General features: G+C 41.3%; 1 protein-coding gene across 1 annotated transcript in view; it reads left to right on the top strand.

The window, feature by feature from the left end:
* The first annotated feature begins 2,312 nt into the window (after positions 1-2,312).
* Positions 2,313-19,188, top strand: part of mpp3a (MAGUK p55 scaffold protein 3a) — a 36,559-nt gene continuing 19,683 nt past the window's right edge. Inside the window, exon 1 of the mRNA XM_080445996.1 lies at positions 2,313-2,402. The gene's annotated coding sequence lies outside the window, so the exon portion shown is untranslated. The remainder of the gene's footprint in view (positions 2,403-19,188) is intronic.

Here is a 19,188-nt window from a genome sequence, read left to right on the forward strand (position 1 = left end):
TTTGAGAATAAACTCCACATTCAGCAACACTCGTTCAAACACTGAACGGCAACCCACTTTAAAAATTTTCACAAGAGGAATTAATAATGAACAATTTGACTGTTTTGTGACACGCCACAGCCAAGGCTGTGTTACGCCGTATGTGATGGAATGCATTCTATCTTCTATCTATTCCAGCCCTGCCAAGTCCAGCCCCATCTGGTTTCGCCCATCACATCTAGGCTCACAGTGTCAGCTGACTGATCGATAGACCACTTAGCGTCCGTGAGCTACACATCCCGGTTATTTGACCTGCCCGAGCTGTAGGAATGGGTACGCAATCCAATAAGTATTGAGCCGCTGAGCAGCCAAGGCGGGCTCATCGTCTTGAGGAACTTCCTCATCCCTGAATGTTTTTCTCAGGGTCAGAGAGATAAAGGCCGTCTCATTTAGTCATTATGACATTATGGTGAGATAATGGTATGGCTCAGTATCTACCATGCACTGTGAAACAAGTGATAAGGGATAGCTGTTTATATATTGGGTTAAAATTCTGTACACTCACATAGCCTAGTTCTGTGAGAATTCTACCCCTGATGGCTTATTGTCATCAAATGTCTCATTAAAGAAAAAGTACTAAGCTACGGTGGAATTTTGATTAGATTTATTTGATAAATTCATGATACAACCTAACTTGGCACCAACACTGGTCAAGGGTCTGCCATCAGAATAGCCACACCAGGGTGCCACAAGCGCACCGTTGCTCCGATCCGCACCAAACTTACCACAAACACTGTTCAGGGGTCTGCCATCACAATAGTCACACAAGGGGCCACACGTGGCCAACAGGAGCCCTGCCAGTTGGGGACCTCCAGGGGCCACAGGCTCCGATCTGCACCAAGCTTGGCACAAACACTGTTCAGGGGCCTGCCATCAGAATAGTCATACCAGGGGGCAGGGGCCACGTTGGGGGGGGGGGGGGTCACAGGTACCCCATTGCTCCAATCCACACCAAACTGGCCACAAACGCTGTTCAGGGGTCTGCCATGAAAATAGTCACACCCAAACCGTGTGTGGCGACTGAGTTATTCCATATTTGACATGGTGAATTCCTTCTGTAGCTGTGTGTGTGTGTGTGTGTGTGTGTGTGTGTGTGTGTGTGTGTGTGTGTGTGTGTGTGTGTGTGTGTGTGTGTGTGTGTGTGTGTGTGTGTGTGTGTGTGTGTGTGTGTGTGTGTGTGTGTGTGTCAGTGTGTTATGATACTAAAAGTAACTTTGTAACTTCTCATTAAATTGATCTAACTAGTAATAGCCTAGTATATTACAGGCGAACTTTTAGCCATAAAAAAAAGGATAGCGAAAACAAATTATTAGAGGTTTACATATCGTGGAAACGTCTAGGAAACCACAATCGACTAATGTGATACAATGAAAAATAAAAAATAAGCCAAAGTCCAAACTTTACAAAGAAAGCTCAACCTCTGCTATTTGAATCCTCCTCTGTTGTTCTGGTCCTGTAATTCATTCCCCTTTTCCTCTCCCCCTCCCCCTTCCCTCCATGCCTTCTTGCTTCTGTTCCCCGCAATGCTTTCCTCCATCTCTGCTTAGATGCACAGAAGGCTGTAATTCACTTTTGCTAATGTGGCTCTGCAGAATCCATTGAGGCACATAAAATTATGAAATACTTCCCGGGCACTTTGGATCCCCCAGCTCCCATCTGCCCAAAACTCCCATGATCCTCTACAGCCTTTCACCTTCATGATAGAATTAAACCCCTCCATCCTACTGACCAGCTGTTTACCATCCATTGAGCTTATCGCTTATTTTACATACCCTTAAGGTCCCTAGCTATAGTAGCTGTTGCCATTTATGTATGTTATGCCAGTGGTTCTCAAACATTTTCATGTCAAGGACGGACCCCCAAAGACCTGCAGACCCCCATCTGAAAATATGTTGTGCCAGCGAGTGCGACTCCCATAAAATAAGATTTGTGTTTTTTCAAAATGTGTCAGAAAGCAGATCTGCAAGCTCACAACATGTTGCATGACCAATGGAGACCCCCTGACCCCACTTTGAGAACCACTATATTATATATGCAACAATTTTAATTGCTTTTCAAATTAATTAATATAATAATCCAAGAGAAGTAAATTGTGTGTGAATATGATACTTTTACTTTGAAAAACAGATGGACAAAAAAGGGATCATATGAGTATGTTGTTTTCCTGTCCACAGCCTCTCTGTAAAAGTAAACCATTAATCTGATTGGCTACAGCCTAACCCATTATCCTCCATGTCTCTGTTGTTATCTCCACCGGTGGTGAAGAGGAAGAGGAGGAGGCTGCCTGCCAGGAGATAATGCAGGGTACAGAGGAGACCCAGACAGACAGATCATATTGATGAATCTTTACGGCTGAGAGAACGGTGAGAAAGACCTGGCGCCGAGCTGGCATTATCCTGAAAGGACATTAAGCCTTCCGGTCTTAACAGCAGTCTGAGAAACGGGAGAACAGTAAATATGATTGCAGTTAATATTAGTGGTGAAACTGTTAATCAAACTAATTGATTAATCATAATGTAATCGATTGTTTAAAAAGATAATCTATGTTAATAATATAATTTTGGGGGCACAATATTTTCAAAATGCTTCTGCACAACACCATTGCACGACAAAGTATAAAACAGGGCTTAAGTGGTTAATCAGACTAATCAATTTAGTCAGTTATAATTATATTATAGTATTACATTAAACGGAAAAGTAATGAATATAATAATAGCTAAGAAAATAATCAATAGTTGCAGCCCTTGTTAATATAAAGTGTTTCAACCAATGTCACCAATGCTTGGAGATGATAACATATTGAGTTATCTTCATTCATCCTCTTCAGTGTCAATACCAAATATGGCCACATAGTCCATCCTATGATTTGAGCCACGTCAGGTGACAATGACTGATATTAAGTTAGTAAATGCATGAGTAAGTAAGTGTAATTATAGTATTTTTTGTCTGTATTAGTAAAAAAAAATATATTGCAAAGGACATTATTCCTGGATTCCAGAGGTGAATGGGAGCTTTTGTTCTCTTTCGAGTGTACAGTACAATTAGATCCGTATACCACTGAAACGTAGCTGACCAGTGGCACACTCTGTCTACTGTCTGACTTGCCTGCTCTCATTCATCTATTTAGCGGCTGCTATTTCTTTATTTTTTTCTTTTTCTTTTTTCAATCTGAGCCAGTAATTCATCAAATTTTTGGTGGGAGGGGTAGACAAAAGACTGAGGCATGACCACTTTAGTATCCTTTTTTTAGACTATGATGAGACTACCCAGTTTACTCATTTTGTGGAGTAAAGGGACATTGGCTCCTCTCTGATATACCTGGGACAGCTAACAACAGCTTTTTGGAACATACAGTGTTCGATCATCTTTATTTGATTGTGCCTCACTGCATTTAATTGTTTTTTCGTTTTGTTTTTCACCTTATGCAACAGCAGGGGCTGTTATCGCATAAGGTGGGTGCGAACAAAACAATAAACATTCAATCTCAGTGTATTCACCTGGATTCAAACCCTGGTTTCCTTCAAGGGAAACCAAAAAATCTACCTCATGGCAGAAATCTAACTACCTAGATTTCAACCAGGGTCTCCTGCATGGGAAACCAAACATCTGCCGCTTGTACAAGGGGTTATCCCCCTGGTCAAGGGAGATTTTAGGCTTTGGGCTACAGGCAGGGCTACTCTGTGACACCAGCAGTTAACCTATGCAGAATTTGTAGAAAACTGACATCAAAGTTAATGCTGTCTCTCTGTAACCTCACTCCGTCAAATGGAAGAAGCTTGCGACACACATTTTGTTTCACAGCGTACTTGCATCTGAGACTCCGGGCGCAGAATCGATGACAGACTGAGTGTCATTTTTTCAAGCTACTAGGCAGGTGATTGGATGATCCCGCCCCTAGCAGCCGCTGATTGGTTCGTATGCGCAGCGGTTCGGGCAGCTTTACTCTGTGAGCAATCCCAGACCCTCCTTCCTGAAACCAAATGCAAATGAGATTTCCGGAGGGAGGGGGTGTTTACCAGGCTAGTCTCTCTGAAGCTATCAGAATGTATGCTGATCCATTTTGGTTGTGACCTATTCGTGAGGTCAAAAAACAAAGCCTGGACCCCATGCCCCGCCCCTATCCCAAAATACGTACATCCAGGCCATCCATTTCTCTTCCCCAGAGGAGGCGGTTAGCAGATGCCTCTGAATCAATTAGACCAAAGACCCGTAACGACCTCAGCTATAATTAATGGGAGAGTTTAGTGTGGAGCACAACGCCTCTGCCCAGCTGACCTGACAAAGACCACTGCTGTCACTGCGCCCTTAACACACACTGTGTGTGTGTGTGTGTGTGTGTGTGTGTGTGTGTGTGTGTGTGTGTGTGTGTGTGTGTGTGTGTGTGTGTGTGTGTGTGTGTGTGTGTGTGTGTGTGTGTGTGTGTGTGTGTGTGTGTGTGTGTGTGTGTGTGTGTGTGTGTGTGTGTTCTCCGAACCGTCACTACTTCTGAAGATATTTAAAAGCTTGCTGCCTTGCAATGATCGCTATCTCTCATTCCATAGAAACACAAAACACCAATTGACAGACATATCAGGTCATGCAGTTACTTAACTTCTGTTATAAGAATTACAAACCACTTTCAAATGGAAAAATAACATGGCATTCCTGGAATTTAATAATAACTTTCTTGAACAGGTTGCTGAGGTTGAGGTGAAGATGAAGAGATCTAGCTGAGTCTCTTGAACAGATCCACTAAATACATTTTATTTTCTTAATTATTTTACCTTTCAGACCATTACATTAAAATAATGTTTATTTAATATCAGTGCTAACACCAGGGTGTAAGTCTTTCCCTGCCATATAAATCTGCAACCTTACTCACAGTATCCACAAAATGAGTCAGCCTCATCATCAATCCACCTGTTCCACAAACGAGTGGATTGTTCACACTAATTGAATTGTGTGTGTGTGTGTGTGTGTGTGTGTGTGTGTGTGTGTGTGTGTGCGTGGCGCTCTTTACTCGTTACCCCGAGGACCCAGGGGAAAATCCACACAGACTGGCAACCACCTCAATTACCATGTGAATAAAGGGGGAGCCCTTCATTCAGATGCTGTGTCTTCTGTGTGAGCTACATGCAGGCAGACAAAGAAAGAGCAGCCACTGGCTAAAGGCTACTACATCACTAGCCTTCATGCTACCAGATTCAGGGGAAGGGGGGAGGGGATCTCTCTTTCGCCCTCTCTGAGTCATGTTCTCTCCGTAATATTCTTCTGTTTCCTTGTATTCGTCTTGTACAGTACCAGTCGAAATCAGAGCGTCAGACAGCTGAGTGGGGGGCAAATAGCCAACAGGCCAGGGAGCCAAACCAACACAGGAAGATTAATGGAAAAGAAAAGCTGCTGTTGTGATTTAAAGAGTAATGACTGTATCTACAACAGTATGTGTTCCAAAACAGTGAGAAATACAAGCTCAGTTGCAGTCTCTTCCTCCACTGAGAGAGAGAGAAAAGAGAGAGAGAGTGATGGGGGAGAGAGAGAGAGAGAGAGAGGGATGTTGAGAAGGGTGGGGTGGAGGGTAAGGGGAGGGGCTAAGAGAGGGGAGGAGAGCGACAGAGGCGGATGCTTTCTCGCATCAATGTAGCAGCAGGTCTGTGAGCGTGCAGCAGCCGGAGTAGAGTGAATCGGAGCGAAAGAAACAAGACAGTGGCTGCAGCAGTCAGGAGGGAGACTCACGTACAGTATACCAGCAGAAGGAGAGAGAGGGAGAAAAGAAAAGACAGGGAGAGACGGTAAGCGGGATAACGTTGCTCTGCTATGTTTGTCTGTCTGCCAAATGGCTTTCTATTGCCAGCGTGGTCGCAAAGGCTTCAGCTGGAGGAAGATGCTTGCTTAATTGCTTTGCGGTTTGTTTTTGCCTCTTTCCTGCCAGCTGATGACATGTGTGGCGAGATCGCACAGTGCTGTAGCACTGCAGAGTAATAATGCAGACATGGAGAAAGGAGGGAGGGAGAGAGAGAGAAAGAAAGAACGTGATGCTCTCGACAAGAGAGAGGAAGTAAGAATAGATGCAGGGAGAGCAAGGAACAGAAATAGTCTCTCTATTTCTGTTTCCCTAAGGATAGCTCTGATGTGCCGAGGCAGACCTGTCACTCTTGGTTCAATAAACCCTAAAGTCCAGTTTATAGACGACATACACAGAAATTACCTTTTACATGCGCAAGGCATCTTTATTGACAAACAAGGGAGATTCCCTCTATACTATGTGAATAAAAGAACAGCAAATTAATGATATTAAAACAATACGACCTGATATATCACGAAGGCAATTCGCTCCACATCTAAGTCTGCATGCAAACAAGCGTTCGGTTGAGCGCCTGGAGAATTCTCCAGTTCTTATCTATTACATTCAGTATATCAACGCTGTGGCTATCAAGGCCTGTCTTCTGACTGCACTCTATAAAGTAAAGGTTGACGGCCCAAGGTTCCACAATGGACCATCAAGCCCTCCTTGGGTACGAATTTAGTACCCACAACAACACAAGATTAAAATCTAAACAGTACTTTATAGAAATTCACTTGCATAACATATTTCATGTTTAAAAAATCAGGTCCCATTTTTCTCTTTTTGAGTCATGTGAGCCGAGGAAAACCCTTTTCTTTGAAGGGGAAACTCTGAACTAGGCTGGGGCAGTCCCAAACCTACCATCTGGACATGAGCTCTTATTGGGGACAATTACATCATTTGATTCCATATTGCATTGCTAAACTTAGGGTCCCTCAGTGGGGCATTCCCACTGAGTTTTCCTTTACAAGCAACTATTCTAATATGTGTAATATATATATTTAAAACAAAAAAATTTTTTTTATCATTTATCTTGTTCTCTGTGTGCATTTTTGGTTTCTTCTCCAATTCCTCTGGTTGAGGTGGTCACTTTTCCGAGCCCGGAGGAGGAGGTTCCGACAGAGCCCAAGACTAGCCCCCCCCCCCCCAACCCATCCAGCGCCATTAACAAATGTACTTGGCACTGAATGAGCTAAGAGACGGAGGTCCCACTCCCGAGCCCCCCCGGGTCCGTACCCTCCTGGGGCCTGAGACCGGAGCCCCCCGTATTATACACAGGGGCCCCAACCCCCAAGCGCCAGTCAGATCCGTACCCTCCTTGAGGTCGAAAGTCGGGGCGTAGATATCGTGCAGGGGTGTTCTTCATCAAGTTCAGCATGGGGGCCCAGGTGGCAATATAATGTTTCTGTGGTGTGTATTGGGATCACTCTGTCACTGCTCTCTTACCACTTGCCATTTGCGAAGGGCAAGACAGCCTATTTTAATGTGCCTAAAGCTGCCAGGGAGATCGCTACGATCAGATTATGTCCCCCAACATTACTATCAAAATCAAAATCAAAATTAATATGTAATCTGGGGTCGTTCAGTGGCCTTGGGCAGCATAGATGTACCCCATGAAACAATGGTATGTTCCTGTCTGGCTGAGAGTGATATTGGTACTACTCAAATTAAATGTGTAGTGTCCCTCCTTTATCTAAAAAAAAATATATGGTGGGGGTTTGATGGTGAGTCTTTGCTCTCTGTATGCAATCACTGAAATGTCTCTGTAATGGTCACTCTGCCATAAGTCTAAGCACATTCATTTAACAAAAATGAACGGCAACATTACAACACTTCGACATGTAACTTTAGTCACTTAACATTATACTATGTAACTCAATATCAATATTCTATTATACTATACATATGCTATCATTTATTTCCCTCCTTGACCTGACACCGGTCAGGGCACACAGCATAGGAATGTGCAGAGGCCAGGGTGCCACCCTCCTTTACCTTCACTAAATGTAAAATGGTTCAAAGACTCATCTATAATTATTCAATCAAATTGATATTGGGTTGCACTTAAAGTAACATGTAATTGGAGACACAACAAAACAACTTTCCTGTGCTTTATGCACAGGTCAATTGACATTATTCTCGGGCTGTACAAAATTGTACAATTCTCTTCTGCAACCCATGACCTGTTTCAGAGAACACACTTAACTCAACTGCAACAGAAATCAACTACCTTTCAATTCACGTAACAAAATTTAGATAGGGCCTTTATGATATTTTGGTATCTTGTAAGAGCCTAAATGTCCCCAGTAGGTATGATATCTATTGTTTATGTTATAAACTTATCTTGCTATGGTTCACCCTGTCCACCCTACCACAGTGTGATCAATTTATCGCTCCAACAATCCATACTCTCCTAATGCACACTATTTATGTTTCTCTTCGCTTAAATAATTTTATTACTCTGCCATTCATGTACCATAAAAATAATGAACACTTAACCCTGCCCTATTTTAGCTATAGCCAGACAATAGCCACTAAAATCATCTTAATGTCCTCCCTTAATTTTTCTCTACATGTATTGTCTTTATTCAAAAATTAAAATATGTTCACTGCTAATAACTTAATTAGTCGTTACATGTGCCTTCATAGTTTCAGATTGAGACGTGCATGCCTCTGAAAAGCATGTGGAAATATTTTAAATGACGAACGCTATTCATTAACATATCTCACTTAATTTATTATCAATTAACTTATATTGGAATACTAGCACTCATTAAAAAATGTCTTGATTGGAGAACACAGCATGTTTCCGTTCCGTTAACTAATGTGAGATTAGTCCTGCATAATTTAGTTTAATTTGGAAATATTTTTAGTTTGGTTGTGGCAACCTATTTAACACTAGACATTACACCAGCTTATCACGTCAATTTAGTTTTTGTCCACTATTTTCAATTATGTTAGTCTACGATGGCACTACACATAAGATGTAATATTAATTTACTAGTGGGGCACTATTATTATTTTATCTTTTGAAGCTTCAATCTATGCAGAATCAAGGTTCACTTATAATGTATTAGTGCAACTCTTATGTGTCAAAACGTGTACTGTATGTCTAATAAGTATCATGTTTCACACTTCTCTAGTGTCTGTTTTTTGTAAAAATGTATTGTGTCCTACCTAGAGCGATAGAAAATGTATTTGTTTACACATGTCGAGGCCCCAACAACAACGATTAGCAGTAAGTCAACCTTGCTTCATATATTCCACTCCTTGCTTCGAAAGTGTGTCCTTCCCCATGGCATAGTAGTTCCAGTGTCTGTAACAGATAAAAGTTTGTAAAAAGTCATGCAAGCTTTCCCAAGGCTTGCTCTCTGGTCGCCATAGGTGTCACCGGAAGTGAGTCTCGTGAACACTGCAGTTTGCAATGTTGGTGCCCCTCTGCATCAGCATGTCGATCAAACTGCATTATATCGTGGTCTTTCACATGTCTCTTTCAGTTTTCATTCAATGCACTTCAAGTGCATGTTTCCAGTTCATAGAACGAAAATGACCGTCCACCAAACATTGTTGCAGTCCCCGAATGTGAAACAAACCCACTTCTAAAGTCTGAGATAGTAGTTTTTAAAAAAAAGATATATACAATACATATATGTAATGATAGTGTAAAATAATTGCAGATACAGTGTATGTGAGACCATAAGTTAATTTCTCTTTTGATAACAGTGTAAGTGGCACACTCACTATCGTGCACCACGCCTAATATGTATTTCTCATTCTAAATTATCTCCATTGAAGTGTCCTGGCCTTCCATTGCATGCACTGTCACTTGTTTGGTCTATCACAACTAATGTTTGCACTATCTGGACTCCAGAATGTGTCTCGCCACCAAGAGAGACTACTGGCCCTGGCACGGAAAGAAATGATGAGGTGTTCATTCAATGCCTAAGTAGGGTATCAATACTTAGAAGCTTTTGGGCTTTCTGTCATTTGCTTACATTCTTAAAATTATTATTATTATTATTATTATTATTACACTTATTATATATATATGTATTTATTTTAAACTAAAAACTCTACTATCTTATTACTGGTCAAATTGGCGTAGTTTTATATTTAGTCTTGTTTGTCTAGAATCACTTCTGCTGGCTGGTCCTCCTATGAAAGTAAACACTGACTTTTTGTACAGCGAAAATATAATTACACAATATAGTTGCCCCATACCTATAAATACAGATTAATTTGAATATTTCGTATGCAAGCTACTGTTTTCTTTATATTCTGCAGAATTCTCTGATATTTGAACGTAAATTCTCTCACTTCACCTCTGACCTCGCTTCTCTTTTTTTTTTTTTTTTTTTTTTTTCCTCTTATTATTATTATTTATTTATTTTAAATAACTGACTCCATTTTTCTAATTTACAGGTTTAATCACTTAATTTCAGACTGTTCATAACTTTAACAAAAATAACAGATCTACTTGCACAATGAGTCACTATTGAGCTAGCCTAAACAGCCACGGTTTCCAGTAATCATACTGGAGTAAATGTACAATGTCGGCTTCTGAAATGTACACTTAAGTAGAAGTAAAAGTATTGAAAACTGGAACTACTCTAGTGAGATACAAAATGGGACCCTCAAAATGTACTCAAGTAGAACACTTGAGTAAATGTACTTCGTGACCTTGGCTTCCACCACTGAACCCCGTGCAGGCGGTTATCTTCCTTGTTTAAATTCCTAAGCAGGACAAAATCTCTAAACAAAATGCTTACGGAGCAGATTACACTATCCACTGACATGTACTTGGGTCAAAGTACCAAAAACAAAAAATGGTATCGGAGTGGAGTGAGACACCAACGTGAGAAGTGTTTAATAGGCAGCCTGTCCCCATTCACAATTTCTTAGATTTAACATGCACAAGTTTCCTTTTGAAAATAGCAGATCCACAAGCACGAAGTGCTTGAGATGAAATAGCTTGTGAGCTTGTAGATCGGCAATTTCCAAATGGCTGAGCTGTATGCAGGGCTGAAGTGGTTCTGCAGCAATTATCTCACTTAAGTAAACAGTTACCAACGTTCTCAAGGTGTTTTGCAGGGGCAGAAGCACACTGTCTGCCTCTGAGATGTATGCAAAATGTAAAATGTAAAAATACAGATAGCTGTAAGGGCTTTTTAAAGTAACAATACCTCAAGACTGTACTTAAGCACAAACCTGGACCTCAGGAAGAATAGTCTCCACTAAGGTGTAGACTAGTGGATGCTCCTTAAAAAAACAACAACAAACAAACAGACAGGACTTACAGAGGCCTTCATTCATTCGGATGACGTACATATAACATACATATAAAGACACATATGACACACTGTAGTACTAATTAGGGGGCAACCCTAGGCTGCAGAGCCAGCCGTTCACGTCACCTCGCTCGGATGCTGGAGCTAAACATAACGTGCATGTAACCTGTAGTAGTTTTGGGGTCGCCCCTTAGTGGCAGTCTCAGCTTAAACATAATATAACCTGTAGTATTTTCTTAGCCGCAGTCTCAGCTTTCACATAATATAACCTGTAGTATTTTCTTAGCCGCAGTCCCAGCTTTCACATAATATAACCTGTAGTATTTTCTTAGCCGCAGTCCCAGCTTTCACATAATATAACCTGTAGTATTTTCTTAGCCGCAGTCCCAGCTTTCACATAATATAACCTGTAGTATTTTCTTAGCCGCAGTCCCAGCTTTCACATAATATAACCTGTAGTATTTTCTTAGCCGCAGTCCCAGCTTTCACATAATATAACCTGTAGTATTTTCTTAGCCGCAGTCCCAGCTTTCACATAATATAACCTGTAGTATTTTCTTAGCCGCAGTCCCAGCTTTCACATAATATAACCTGTAGTATTTTCTTAGCCGCAGTCCCAGCTTTCACATAATAACACATAACGACACATAACGTACACAACTTAGGCTACACGCTATCTTCTCCCATGTACCCGGCGTGGTTTGCGGTTTAGAGATCCTAGTAAAGGCCACTTATTGTATTGTCTCAGTAAACTGTTGGATCATAGAATACAGAGAGACAGTGTAGTGTCTCAGTAAACCATAGGATCATAAAGTACACTGAGACAGTGTGGTCTATCAGTAACCTATAGGACCACAGAACACAGAGAAACAGTGTAGTGTCTCAGTAAACTATAGGACCACAGAATACAGAGAAACAGTGTAGTGTCTCAGTAAACTATAGGACCATAGAATACAGAGAAACAGTGTAGTGTCTCAGTAAACTATTCGTACATTATGACAATTGTACGGATATATTCATGCAGGCACACAGACAAACCCCCTACATCTAGTGTAAAACTAATATTAGATAAATTCACCCGCACCGAAAACCAAAGCGTGAAAAAGTGGTATTTCGAGGTACAACAAGAATAAATCCATATATTTATATATATAGCCATGTATTGCTCGAACACCCAAGTTGAATCGTGGGTTATTCTGGAGGCCTTGACATGAATATATATATAAATAAAGACAAATAACTGATAGTAACAGCTGATAGTTAAACATCCGTGTAAAAAAACGTCGGGGTGTCTCCGGTGGTCTCATAAACATATACAGAGACAGTTGCTGGGAGGATCAACTCGGTCCACCCAGCCACGCTAACAGGACATCATGGGGTATAGGAAGTACAGAGCCTAAGTATTAAACACAAAGGTCATTCAATCTGCTGTTCAGTGGTGACTTCACATGTATGCAATCATATTTACACATTGTCTTTAATAATTGACCTAAATTTGATATAATACAATTCACATATAGCACCGCGTGTACCCTTCCTGGGGCCCCAAGGAATTGTAGCACATAGTGTATGGGCGAATTGTTATTTGGATCTTATGGATCCAGCGGTCGTCTGGACTGGACAGGGTCACGGTCGGGGTCACCAGCTGATGTGCCGAGGCAGACCTGTCACTCTTGGTTCAATAAACCCTAAAGTCCAGTTTATAGACGACATACACAGAAATTACCTTTTACATGCGCAAGGCATCTTTATTGACAAACAAGGGAGATTCCCTCTATACTATGTGAATAAAAGAACAGCAAATTAATGATATTAAAACAATACGACCTGATATATCACGAAGGCAATTCGCTCCACATCTAAGTCTGCATGCAAACAAGCGTTCGGTTGAGCGCCTGGAGAATTCTCCAGTTCTTATCTATTACATTCAGTATATCAACGCTGTGGCTATCAAGGCCTGTCTTCTGACTGCACTCTATAAAGTAAAGGTTGACGGCCCAAGGTTCCACAATGGACCATCAGCTCCTGGCCTGCACATCAAAATTGGCTGGTGCTTTGGTGTGTGGAGGGGAGGGGAGTGTAGCGGGGCAGGTGTCAACACTGAGTATCATTTATCTCAACACCATGTTTGGAATGATAAATAATGTGTTCATCAGACCACACCCTCAACTTATATGATCCCCCTTTTGAGGTGTGTGTGTGTGTGTGTGTGTGTGTGTGTGTGTGTGTGTGTGTGTGTGTGTGTGTGTGTGTGTGTGTGTGTGTGTGTGTGTGTGTGTGTGTGTGTGTGTGTGTGTGTGTGTGTGTGTGTGTGTGTGTGTGTGTGTGTGTGTGTGTGTGTGTGTGTGTGTGTGTGAGAGAGTGTTAGACATTACAGTCCACTATAACTGACAGGGTATAGATTTTGGTATTTTGCCAGGATGTTGGCTGTCTGGGCTGATGTAAAAGCCATGTAAGTTATAGAGCAAGCGGGAAGGTTTGGATAAACGCATTCATACTTTCACTGTGTGTAGCGTGTGAGAGAGTCATGCTGGATGTTGGCCAAACATGCTTAGAGTTGCTTCCCATTACTGTCAGGCCAGTAAAACATCAGTGGATTAGTATGTGTGCAGTGTTCACACCAATGTTGGATGTCAACATATACTTGACTGCCGGTAAATATAACTGAGACCATCTGCTATGATATATTCATTCCGTGTGTGTCTCTGTGTGTCTAGGCGTATATTTATATTTGCCATGTCTTTATTGCATATTGAAACACACATATACACATACATGCAGGCCTACAACATATTCACTCTGTCTCACACATGCACACAGACACACACAGGCCAGTGTCTTCATTAAACTCTATATCCACACACGTACTAGATATTATAGCCATACTAAATAACTTTCTGCTGTAACATCACGTAGACCATTCTGTTATGTAACATCTTCATACGCAAGTGCAGAGATAATGCATACAATGATGGTGTACTCTGTACTGAATACAATACTGCAGCATGCGGTCTTGTAGAGGCATCGTTTGTAACTAATGGAAGACAGAGGAAGTTTTTATTTATGTTCTTATGAAATGACCTTGGATTCCTCTGTTGTGACTTCAAATGACTGACAACCCATTTTGACTGAGCCACCCCATGTCTGAATGTATAGTAATGTATACTGTATACATGAGTATCTCCGTGTGTATTATATGGGTATTTATATCAGCATGTGTGTGTGTTTGTGCGTATATACAGTGTGTGTGTGCGCGTGCGCGCGCGCGCGCGTGTGTGTGTGTGTGTGTCTGAGGGTCTGTATCAGCATCTGTATCTACTGTCTGTGAATGTGTGTGATGCATTCAAACCTTTGAAGGTCTGAACTACCATGCCCTGTGATGGCACAGATCTGTGCATGAAATCCAAAGTGACAGCAATAACAACAACAACAGAAGAGAGAGGAAGGATCAGTCCAGCTCTAGCACTGTTAAGTGGCAGCTGCTCTGTCTCTGTCTCCGGGGTTCTTCTATGTGGGAACGTATCAAGAACAGAGTCTGGGTGATATTATGAAACTCTTGGCAGTGTACTGATAGACATCAGAGAACCTCCAGGACATAATGGGAGAGAGGAATTGTGTGTGTGTGTGTGTGTGTGTGTGTGTGTGTGTGTGTGTGTGTGTGTGTGTGTGTGTGTGTGTGTGTGTGTGTGTGTGTGTGTGTGTGTGTGTGTGTGTGTGTGTGTGTGTGTGTGTGTGTGTGTGTGTGTGTGTGTGTGTGTGTGTGTGTGGATGGAGAGAAGAAATGGTAGAAATAAAGTGGGATGAAAAGGGAAAGAAAGCATTAGAGTAAAACGAGGAGGAGGTACAGTACGTGTAGTTGAGAGGTGTAGAGCCAGGATGTGTGAGACTGTGTATATATATATATATGTACAATTATGAATGAACTAACTTGAACTTAGACCGACTTCTTTAGAACAAAGGGTCACATAGTAAGGGCCAGAACTAGTGGTGCACTGACAGCGAGCTGTACTTGAATGAATGAATTATGTCTGGATGGAAGCTTTGTTGTGGAGGCTCACTTCCGAGCCTTTTGCGTGACCACAGCTTGACAGCCGAGGCATCGTGTCTGTATGATCTCCAGCTAAGCTCTTTAACTGGATTTAAGGGAAAATTCTCATTACATTGGAATGTGTCATTTCCATTGGAGGAAAATGCTAAATGTATGGGAGAATGTCTTATCTATTCAGTGTTATTAGGCAGTCACATTAGGAACACGCAAAAAAAACGTTGATTCTGATTCAGTGACAGTCGTGTCAGGTGATTGTATCTGTTTATTTGGTGAAGGTGAGACAGCAGGGAATCTGGGTGCAGATTTGCGTTACTCCAGCCCATCAATCTTAATGGTCTGTATTTGTTTTTAAGCATTTTAGGATGTGGGGATCGACCTATAGCTCTCTATAGACATGCACATACACATGTGTACTGTAGGTCAGAGTGCAGAGACATCTAAAGTTTAGTACCCTTGCAGTAAGTTTGTGTTCACCTTGCTCAAAGGTACATCAGAAGTGTTATGCCATCCATGCCATCTTCTCACCAGTCGCTCAGTGCATTAAAAGCTGAAATCCATAAGATTTATGTCCTTCCTGGGATTCAAACGCAGGTCTCCCATGCAGGAGACAATCTTCTACCACCGAGCTAACATGGAATGGCCACATATCCAGTGGGAAAATTGCACTTTGATCTTCAGTCAGTACCACTTCTCAACCAGTGGTGTGTGGAACACAGGGAAGAACAGGGAGACCACCTCCAACCACTTTAGATGTGCTAGTTATATTATATTAACATACTACTATGCCATATAGCACACATGAGCAACATACGGCCCAGGGGCCGTGCCCGGGCCCCACACTCTTTGACCATCTCAATCCGGCCCGCCAAGTCCTCAAAGAAAAAGTTAATGACCCCCCCAAATCTACATTCTAAAAAGCTGCCGTATGTTCATATTTTGAGAAAAGTTTATTTAACTCGAATAATAGTAATTAATATTTACCATTCGAGTACTATACCTGCATTCCTCCATCCGTATGTACCCAAATGTTTTATGTTTTTAATGTAACAGTGAAACAGTCAACCTTGAGTCCATATTTATAACATATAATGCAATGTGTCGGTGACCTACTGTATGGAGTGGTGGATATCAGATAAGATCTGTATACATTTATAGGCTCATTTAAAAGTTGATACGGCATTGACGTGGATTGTTTTATGCAAGTATTCTTTTTATTGTAACGCCAGAGTACACCAGAGTGATACGGTACAGTAGAGCTGTAAAAAAAAAAACTGAACAATTTTCAGTTAGAACATTTTGTAACTGAAAATTCTTGTTGTGAAAATAAGTACCTTATTGTAAAGTGGTCTGGCATGTCTACCAAATTCATGCAGTTTTAACGTAATTCAGCAATGTGTTTCAAGTTTCAATTCAATTGTACAATGTGTGGCCCTTCACTCACTTTATTGAAGTCAGTATGGCCCTCTGGAAATAAATCTTGCCGACCCCTGCCATATAGAGTGGTCAAATTAATTACCGTAAGAGCTACAGTAATATCGGCCTTTGTTATCATATTATAAACATGGCGTAAAATACAGTACTGTGTACCTGTACACTGTGTACTGTGTACATTTTTGGTTAACACCAATGTGATACTTTAACTATACTAACCTGTAAGAACCTAATAAAAAAAACTCCCCTCAAACAATTTGGTTACAAGTGTGTAACCAACACAATGTGAGTAAAATTGTCATTAAGCACCAACACAGTATTCTATCGATTAGACTTTCCCCCAGATTAAAGCACAGGGGTAAGACCATTGTAAAGCGTTATACCCTCAACCACTATTGCCTTATTGCCAGTCCTTCCCTCTCCCCATGTAACCCCCCACGGGAGCTGAGGTGTACACAGAAAGAATGATTGTCTGTCATGTTCTCCCTCCCTCTCTGATGACCTCACCACATGGCTCCGAGAGCAGCCCTATGAATGATGTCATCCTTCCTGAACTTCCTCTCTGTAACAGAGGGGGACATGATAACACAGGTGGAGCACTGCACCTCTTTAAAAGCACATCAGCACATTCTGCGCCGGATTAATTATTCAGCTAAATTAGCTGTGTGCCAGTTTATTTTAAGATAGCACAACTTAATTTTCCTGATAGGCCTAAACCTTGTCCTGTTTTCTAGACTTTTCATTTATTTTCTTCGTTTTTTTAAGGCGTGTGTGTGTGTGTGTGTGTGTGTGTGTGTGTGTGTGTGTGTGTGTGTGTGTGTGTGTGTGTGTGTGTGTGTGTGTGTGTGTGTGTGTGTGTGTGTGTGTGTGTGTGTGTGTGTGTGTGTGTGTGTGTGTGTGTGTGTGTGTGTGTGTGTGTGGTTTTTTCACCTACTGGATGTTTTACTTTTTGAAATTAAATATTTAACTTTCACGCTGAAACCTTTCCCAAATTTGGAGTCATACGTCATAGTTGACTGATGTCACAGGCTGGCCACATTAAGCCTGAAATCCACTTTTATGCCTTTATTTGGATAGTACAGTGGAGAGTGACTGAAACAGGGAGAGAGACGGGGAGTGACACACAGCAAAGGTCGTCAGGCTCAGGAATTAGAGCCCATATTTGGAATGCACCTTAACCACTTGACCATCGGCTCCCCAGGAACCATGCAATTTCATGCGGATCCATGTTGATCCCAAGATCTACATACTTATTTATTTTTCTGTAAATATAACGGAGAAGGCCACATCATTTTGAAATGTTTATTTAAATGTAATTATTATCAAAGTTGAGAGGGGGGAAATGTAGGATGAGACACAAGAGGAGGTCTCTGTAGGCATGAGGGCCACATACAGTCTGGTTCCAGTGCATCCTTAAGACCTAACCACTGACTAAATACACTGACCTACTCATCTCATTTGTTAGCGTCAATGCTAATAAACTGCTAATGACGAAGCAATGAGTTGGTGGTGTCTCACCACTCATCCCAGTGAGACTCCATATATCTGCCTGTATGTGTAAGTATAGCCTACATGCATGCATGCAAGTTCATAGCAGTACACATCAAATATATACACAGACCTTCAAATGTATCCGGTCTATACTGACCATATAATGATCACCTTTTCCTCTGATACTGCATTATCCACCCTATATATTTTGTTGTTGACTATAAAAATAGCTGATCTACAAGCTTGTAGATCTTGTGTGTGTGTGTGTGTGTGTGTGTGTGTGTGTGTGTGTGTGTGTGTGAGAGAGTGAATGTTGTGTGTGCGTGCGGTTCTGTGTGCACATGGATACATGCTTGTGATTGTGTGTATACTGTATGTAGTATATGAGTATGCAAATATATAATTACATGGGTAAGTATGTGAGTATTCTCTCACTTCAGGAATAGGAATAGTGAAAGGGTAGGCAGAATAAGCTTCAGCCTATACCTTTTTTGGTCACAACTATGCCATATTTATTATTGTTGTTGTTTTATGCGAATGGAGCATATTGTTTGCAAAGTGAACTGATGACCAAAATGAAAACTTGCAAAGTGAAAGAATATGTGTTCAAGCTTGGAATATTGTCTGCAGATATACTTCACAGATTAGATTTCTGCAGTGTGTATGCATTGGTGATGACAGTTTTAAGGTAAAGTCTGCACAATGAGCTCCACCATCTCTTCTTGCTGCAGTTCTGCACCCCTGGATGTCATCTTGGTAAAACCCAGCCCTTCACATCATGTCATTAATGTCACTCTGTTCTTTGCACATTATTACAGAGGGAGACATTAAACTTTTATCCATCCACTTATTCTCCAAGTGTGGAGTATATTAAAAATGGAACCCTTTGGGTAATTTGTTACACTCTGGAAGGGACCCTTTAAAAAAAAAAGTAAGTTAACTCTACGTTTTCTACCCATCTACACTTTATTGGATAGATGGCTTGTTATATAATTGCCTTTTCATTATACATTGTAGATAATATGGTCTTTCAGATGAATGCGAGATTGTTGATTCCTCATTTTCAACAA

This window comes from Gymnoscopelus braueri (genome assembly GCF_963280865.1).
Source record: "Gymnoscopelus braueri genome assembly, chromosome: 13".
NCBI classification, from domain to species: domain Eukaryota; kingdom Metazoa; phylum Chordata; class Actinopteri; order Myctophiformes; family Myctophidae; genus Gymnoscopelus; species Gymnoscopelus braueri.